Here is a 9,326-nt window from a genome sequence, read left to right as displayed (position 1 = left end):
TATATATATATATACATATATATATACATATATATATGTATGTATATGCATTTAAAATCTGTATGCCGGGAAATAAAATTAGATAAGGTAAGGTATTGCTATTATTAAATTAGTTGCTTCTCAAGACTCTTACTAATTGATCTCACCGATTAAATTATTCATTTAAAATTAAAATGTTATTAATTAACTTTCTTATCAATGACAGGTTAACAATATTTCTTACAGTAGCAATTATTATAGGTTCAGCATCTGTCAACGTGATTTGAAAAAGTATTCAGCCTATTGGACGCTTCTTATATTAAGAGCCAGTGTTTCGCACATATGTATAAGATAGATTGTTAGATATAAAACAAAATGACTACATTGGGTCTTCCTTACCCCAAGTTCTGATATAGTGAAAGTATGACAGTAGAACTGATTACTTCCAAACTAATTGATTCCAAAAACAGAAAGAGAATAATCAAGTTTAATCAATTGCAAATTCATTTTGATACGATTTGTGTAAAGTTATATGTAAAATTACACAAAAGAAACACATCCCCTCTCTCACAAACTTTACTACTTCCTTACCATTTACTCAAGAAACTAATTTAGTTTTGATTTTTCTTTACAAAAATGAATAGTTTGTATATTTTGAATGTGATTTCGTCATCTAGGGTATTAAAACATTTCATAAAACATATACATAGAAATTAGAAATATAAACTTAGGACATAATCACTTTTCCATATAAAAAGGACATTTTTCATAACAAATAGTGTCTCTTACCATATGTTTTCTTCTTAGAAGTTAATTCCTACGAGTTTCAAGTGTTGCAAAATTGATTTTATGTGTATCTTAACACTTGTAAATTTAAACGCAAAAAATACGTATATTTCCCCTCTAAAATATTTACCATTGGGTGACGACTTCCTGGCGACTTCAACTGTCGGTTAACACAATGAAACTTTCACAGTAAAAGATAATATTTCGTTATCTAGGCATAATCTATAATCAAAATGTTCCGGAACAAAGAGAAAATCTATTGCAGAGAAGGCATGGAAATTCGTCTGCAAGTAATTTATTTACCCGTGAAGACAGAGGAGTCACAAGATAGATGATCAATCTACAATTGGCTAATCTTATGGTTAGTCGATTAGAATAAGGCTATAGATATTTACTACTTAACGGTGAATGGCGTACGTTATTTAATGCGGAGCTTCTAGTAAGAGTCTATCTTTTAGATATAAAAAGCTACTCACAGTACGGACTGCTGGCAATACGGTTGATAACAGTAATATAGCACTCTCTTCACAAACAAGTCATTCACAGCAGGAGTAATTAAGAGAAGATTGGTAACCGTTCTTTCGTCCTAGTTCTTTTATATTTTATCATGAATTTCCACAGACAAGGCATGTCCTGTTAATGTTTTATTCATTAGACCAATGACATTAGATATGCAATGCGTAACTAAAACTTTTGCAACAAATACTACGCTATACTTCGGTCATTTATTCATGCGCTTGTCACAAACCCTTATTTCATCGAAAACAAGCAGCTATGCGAAATACATAATTGATTCGCATCTTACTTCTCTCGCTTATTAACTCCAATTGGAAATACTATAGAATTCATTTCAAACAATTATCATAATCCCAATTTTAAGTATGGTAACATTTTCAAATAAAACAAAATATCGACTCAAATTACAGACGAATACTCTGTATTAACTTTTTCGAAGCTAAAAATAGATTTAAAAAAATTAAGTTATTCTTTTAATCAACTAGTTTTGCTATGAAGAATCGCATACTGTATCAGTTTTGCTTTTTCAGACAGATGCCACATCTAACTAGCACACTCGCTTCCAGTGTAGTCATTAGTTGAATAATGCTTAAGTCTCACTATAAATACTAGTATACTACTTTGTTTCTATTACTCTCTCTCTCTCTCTCTCTCTCTCTCTCTCTCTCTCTCTCTCTCTCTCTCTCTCTCTCTCTCTCTCTTTCTCTGATGATCGTTGCCTTTTACAGTAAGCCATTATGTTCCTTTGATGTCTAATAATGAAGTAGTATGAATGAAGCAAGTCTGTCATTAAAATAACGTTTAAAAAATACGAATTCATTAAGATGAATGATTATGATATCGAAACATTTTTCCGTCTTAAATTAGTAAAACTAGAATTCCTTATACTGCAAAGCTTTAGGAGAAAGGATACATCTGCATTATAATATTCCATGAAATGTATGATTTGAAATTGTTTTCGATTTCACATCTCTTAAAGAGTGATCATCAAACACACGATAATATAAGAAAAATCTTGTGCAATCAGACGGTAAGGTGTAAGCAGCGGTAGCCGATTCTACGCAAATAAATTAGTGAATAGACTAATAAAATATTATGTACGATTTAATGGGAGGAAGCCATTCATGGTCAATGTAGTTATTGGAATCATTAAGTTGACATATCGATGGGCAATAAACAAAATGATTAGTGTATATATATATATATATATGTATATATACATGAGGAAGAAGTTATGTAAACTCCGAAATAAATCGAATGTCTTGCATACAAGAATGAAGTAGATAAATTACAATTAATTCAAAATTGTCTATAGTTCCTTGTTGCGCAAATTTAAATACATTGATTATAGGGAAATGCATATGGCAAGAAAACGCAAACATCTATTTCCAACCAGATATATAAGTAATGCTTATATTATCAATGTCTCCTTCAGCCTGAAACCTTTCATGAATGAGCAAAATAGCTTCACATATGAACTTAATCTTTAAACAGTTGAAATATTTCAGTTAGAAATAAAAGAACGTATATATATATATATAGTATTTGCTTATTGACTTCATGTAGACTATCCGTGGGTCATCTTTGAATAAAAAGCTCACTGAAAATGTTTTGAAATGATTTATCAGTCTGAAGGAAGGCAGACACATCCATTTGTATCCTAATAGAAAACCATAATCAAGGATTGAACTTACATTTTCTCAAGCAATGCGTAAGTATAGGCTACATTAAACGACAGAAAGCATTCATAATCCTTAACTTTATTTCAACTGTATATTTGTCAGTTCATTTCAAATAATCCTCACTCCTGAGGGTGTACTATGTTTGCTGTCGAATTAAACAAACATAGAATTTGTCGCATAAATTATTTTTTATTATTCGATGAAATTGAATGCATTGTCTCAATAAGATGGTATCTCAGATTCTCCAGGGAATTTCTCATAGAATATTAAGCATGTTTAATGAATATAATTCAGTTTGTTAAAAATTAAGGTTTTATGGCTTTTTACTGACAATTATTGCTACTGAAAATATTAGGCCTAATGAGTAACTTTTGTGAAAAAGTCTAATGAGAATGTAAAATGTCAGACATTTTAAAAGTAGCATATAACACTGAACGACACACACACACACACACACACACACACACACACACACACACACACATAACAACAACAACAATAATAATAATAATAATAACAAAAACAACAATAATAATACCAACAATAATTATTATCATTATAACTACTACTACTACTACTACTACTACTACTACTACTACTACTACTACTACTACTACTACTAACACTACTACTGTTGTTATACAGCTGTAACCGGAACAATGGCTTGGTGAAAATATATGCGTAAGAAACATTAACAATAGTTTAGTATTAATACATTTAGGGAAGGAGTGTATGGAATGAAAAAAGAAAACGGAATATCCCTGAGCAAAACGGAATGATTAATTAGCAGAAACCAATTATTATACAGTGGTAATTTTTAATTATAATTTCGAATCATAATAAGGTAAATTGGATATTTACCTCTCATAACCAAATATATATATTTTTTACTTTAATCAATATGTACAATTATTTAACTTTTAAAATTATTTGTAAAGACTGGCGTCTTTACTGTGCAGAACCAATTCAGCACCAAGTTTAATTTTCATAATTATTTCATTTCTATTCATTTACAGTGAGTACATCTTTTAAAACAGAAGAGAACCATTTAAATGAGATTTTACAGTTACCTTTAAAAAGTCGTTTAATCATAAAAAGGTTCCTCCACAATTTGGTTAGACAGGATAAATATCATGTTTCGAGTTGAAAATGTACATAGTATATGGAGACATAGTGAATAAGTAAAGATAGGCGCTGGAGTGGCTGTGTGGTAAGTAGCCTGCTTACCAACCAGATGGTTCTGGGTTCAATCCCACTGCGTGGCACCTTGGGCAAGTGTCTTCTCCTATCGCCTCGGGCCGACCAAAGCCTTGTGAGTGGATTTGGTAGACGGAAACTGAAAGAAGCCTGTCGTATATATGTATATATATATATATATATATATATATATATATATATATAAATGTGTGTGTGTGTGTGTATATGTTTGTGTGTCTGTGTTTGTCCCCCCAACTTCACTTGACAATCGAGGCTGGTGTGTTTACGTCCCCGTAACTTAGCGTTTCGGCAAAAAGAGACCGATAGAATAAGTACTAGGCTTACAAAGAATAAGTCCTGGGGTCGATTTGCTCGACTAAAAGGCCGCAGTCAAATGACTGAAACAAGTAAAATAGTAAAGAGTATACTGCTGAGTGACGAACCTAACTGGGACATGCACTTCTGGATGGCACACGATTCGTTTTCTGTGGCTCTAGTATTACAGGGGAACAATTTATTGATGTCACCTAGGATAATGTTTTCGAAGAGGCAAAGTGGGCCAGATGTTCTCTATGCAAAATCAGAATCAGACAAATGACGTGGGTTGGAAAAGTTGGAAAACATGTAGAAACAGCAAATAATAGAGGAGAAAAACATGAAGATATATCCTGAACTAAAATTATTGGTTTCTGTATGACACGAGACGAAAAAAATATCGATTTTCCGTAGACACAGGCAATATTTAATAAAAGATGTTGACTTATAAATGTAGAAAGAATGGCAACAGGTTAACTTTATGAAATGAGCTCAGAGATGTATTGGGCTTGATTTAATGAAACTCAGAAGTAGCTGGAAGAAGGTATTCCCTCGGGGAAGTAAAAGACATTCAGTCACTCTGTGACTCGAGCTTAGAATAAATATATATGCATGACAGTAAACAATGTAATCTAGTGTTCTACTGCAGTAGTTAAAGTAGCGAAAAATCATTATTTCAACACTATAGACAGGAGTGGATCACGCACTTAAAGCAAACCTACGTTTGCCAGTTAGATTTAAAAGCCATATCTACTCCGATTTGCTTCGGCGATTTTATAAGACATTTCAATGGACTGAGCTTAGACGGTCACTTCTTCTGGTTTTAGATTTTAAGCAACTCTAAAATGGATTTTCATCCACTAATTCCTCGTATACTTTCAGTTGATTAATATTTTACATCGTAATCTATCTTAATCTATATGAGACCTTACTACATTTGTATTTAATGTGCAGAAGGGTCTACTGAAGCCTCCAGCCATGTCATTAAAAATTTAGTTGCATAGTTTGAGGTAGAAGAAAACGTTTAAAGTCGGGAATGACTTACCCTTATGTTGTTCACAATGACAAGTGTGACAAAGATTCCAGTTATCTAATGTGAAACTGAAACCCTGTCGATATCTCGCTATATAGAATACGATGATAATTAAATCTCATTGTATTTCCAGTAGTCTCATAACGTATGTGAGAAAAAAATCGATTTTACTTCGTTACAATCTCAAGTCAGTTAATGTATATAAAATAAAAATTATAAGTTTTAGGATTTTACCCCAGAACATTAGTTACGTTGGTGTAGCATCTTCAAATTTGAGCAAACAAAATGACATTACAGGAAATCAATTTCACAAAATAGGCTGGGTTAATAGAAGTTTGATGATCAACGTTAGAGATGATGGATATTAAATAAGGTTGCTTACTATATTTATATGTGTGCACCGTTAACATATATTCGGAATTCAATACGAACGTTTGCTCAAAGTAATTTTACTAGACATATTTCGTTGGAAGTTGCTTCTGTTTAATGTATTCAAAATTGGGTGAAGGATTGGTCAAAAAAGAAAAGCGGTGAACAAAATTTCATGCAGTATTTAATTACATTTGTTTCTCAATAAAAGTCCTTCCGATGTCAATTTTGATTTTAATCATTTCTAGGACCGATAAAATAAAGACTGGTGAAATACTTGTGTCAGTTTTATCAACTGCCCTCTTCTGTCAAATATTTTCAGTTGTTTGTGTCAATGCTAGACATTATTGAAACCACTTTAAAAGGGAGAAGTGGATTTCATAGTTGCTAAGTCATTATTTTATCAATCCTTTTACCTTCTGTGGTTATATACTAGTGGGGCAAATTTACCTTTCACATTTCCGGAGTTGATGAAATAAATACCAGTTAACTATCAGGTTGTAAAATAATCGTTTTATCATCCTCTACTTTCATGATTATATATAAAAACTTTATTATTGAGAATAAATCCACTAATATGAACTTTAGTATAATTGGTTGGTGTTTAATGAACCACATTACTCAATATGTTCTTTGACTTAGTATTGTTTCTCCCTTTTATTTTCGTTCCTGAAGGGTATCATATTTTAAGAAAATTAGCCACGATGTTAACTGAAAGTTGTTCGATATTTGCACTAAAGAAAATGTTAATATTTCAGACAGACAGTATAGTGTAAAAAGTTGACCGTTGAAGTAGAGCAGAAAATTAAATATACTAGAGTTTAATTTCCTTTTTCCCAGCTCTTGATTCAATTTTTTTGTGGCATTATTTTTCCCTTCAAGAAGTACAATAGAAATCCGTAATAAATTGAAGTATAGGTTATCGACTACAGCTTTTTAAAAACTGAAATTATCAAAACCAAGAAAGAAACCAAAAAGAAACCGAGAAACAATATTTCAAACTACTTTAGTAAGAGAAGTAAATTAAACTTTTACTGTTGGTACCCATGGACATTTAACGGTTTCTTTGAAAACTATAAAGTGTATCGAAGTTTAAAGGTATGAAATGCACTTCTTTTGAGATTGTATTTAGTTTGAAGTATTTGACTCTTGCGATGGTGTACAGTCCACATAGCCAGAAATGAAGATTATGTCTTAGGAGAAACCTGTTTGAAAATTATATTTTTTGTAGTAGTTTTGCACGTCCCTCTTTTTCCTTGTAAGTTGCTATGCGTTATTTTTATCATTCGTTCAAAATATTAACTCTAGAATGACTTCCATAAAATAGCTCATAAGATAATACTATTGTATTTCTCTTCGCTGTATTCCTATGAGTGTATAATTGAAATTTTTGAGCGTACGTTTAAATAATAATAAATTTTGCAAATACTTAACTCTGGGAACGAAATTGATAACATAATCTAGTATAGTATTCGGTTAAGATACGACTACGTTACTAACGCTTTAAGAAATCTAAATACGCTATGTCCATATCACATACGAGGGTGTGCTGAAAACTTCTTGACTTTAGATAAAAGAAAATAGAACATGAGCACTTAATTATGATTTTATTCAACATATTCTAATCTCAGATTCATACACTTATTGCTGTAGCCCTTCAGTTTTTCTAAGCTCTGGAAAAGAACTCGGAAGTTTGGGCCATTCGTAACACGCTTAAAGCTAGGAACATTTCAGCACTCCCTCGTAAATGCGCATATGGCTGAACTTGAACACGCAATGCCAATAACTAAAATACTGTACCTGTCATACTGAACTTAGGTATTCTAAAAAAAAATTGCATGAATGTGTATCGTTAATAAATGCATTTGACTTAGATTTCAAACATATATTTCCCAATCAATTGTCTTACGATTAATACAAAAAATATAACTGTTACGTCTTTAATAAATTGTCTTTGAATTCTTTCCATAGTGAATCGATTCTTACAGGAATAATATGAAGGCAGTGTGTATCATTGAGTATACCTTTGATTGCAGTCTAATCGGTATGCACGCTTAGTGCCTCAAACAAATATTATAAATGATAAAAAAGTTAATAGTGCTATTTTCTCCTTCTGGCGTACCGAATAAAAGCATATGATTTTTCTGGTCAATTATATGAGCATAACTACAAGCAATAGGATATATCTATGAATGATACAGGAAATTAACAGTTGAATTTCATAGACTAAATATCGCAGTCTTTTTGTATAATAGCTTTGCATTAAAACTGAAATTACGGGGGAAAAGATTGCAAAAAGAAAACAAATAATTACTATAGACTTGAGGTTCAAATTCAATGCATTCACATAAATTTCATATTCGTGTAGCCAATCTTAGCAGTCTCAGCGTGAAAATAATTAGATTACCAACAATAGCCAGTGCACACACACTTATATGAGTATGTTTGTGTATGTATATCTAAGCATGATTTTATTGATATGTAGGCACTTATATGTATATATATAATGATGGGGTGCATTTAGAATCCTACATTTCATGCAGATTATATGCATTAAGCCATTTGAAGGGTTGCTTTCAGTTCCGTAAGCGCAGGTAAGTTGTACATTCTTAGAGCAATAGAATGCACAGCTACATGTAAGCGTCATTAAACGAGTTATTCTCTCGACTTACAAAATCGCTCAGAGTTACAGAAAAGATATTAACTGTTCGTATGTTCCCGTTGCTCTGCAGGTTGACATACTACTGACTCAGTCAATAAAACCCCGCTCTGGGTAATGTTAACAATTGGTTAAATAATGCGTTTATGATTTTGAATCTTGTCAAATTGAGGTAACAACTCGTCAAGTATGATTTGAAAATACGGTAAACTGATGTGGATCAATGATTACATAAGTATGAAGAAGGTAAATAATATAGTTACTAACTACGTGACATACCGTTAACAAATTAATCCTTTGTTCAAATAGAATTGGATCACATCTTCACCGAGATTTTCATTTTTTTCCCATTTTCATAAAGAAGCTTTTAACAAAAGAAAACCGAGAAACTAATTTTTCCAAACTACTTTATTATATCTGAGAATCTTCTGAGACATAACTGATTCAGTTAACCAGTTATCAACTCATGTCAACCTTAAAATTGATGTATGTCAGTAAGTACTGGTGTTGATGGTGTAGTGTCACTCCACTTAATATTTCCACTGAATTACTTCCTAACGTCATAATGCATTCGACCATTCCCTCTCATTCATTCTCCCATCCACCTACACACATATACGCGCGCGCACACATACCTATATATTTATGTATGCACGTGTACATATATATGTATACACGCATACATACACATGCATACACACACACACGCATATATACGTGTATATATATATATATATATATACATATACACACACACACACACACACTCACATATATATATATATATATA

The sequence above is a fragment of the Octopus bimaculoides genome, chromosome 3 (genome assembly GCF_001194135.2).
Source record: "Octopus bimaculoides isolate UCB-OBI-ISO-001 chromosome 3, ASM119413v2, whole genome shotgun sequence".
Lineage (NCBI taxonomy): Eukaryota > Metazoa > Mollusca > Cephalopoda > Octopoda > Octopodidae > Octopus > Octopus bimaculoides.
The sequence above is the reverse complement of the archived record's forward strand: the minus strand, read 5'-3'. Positions refer to the sequence as shown.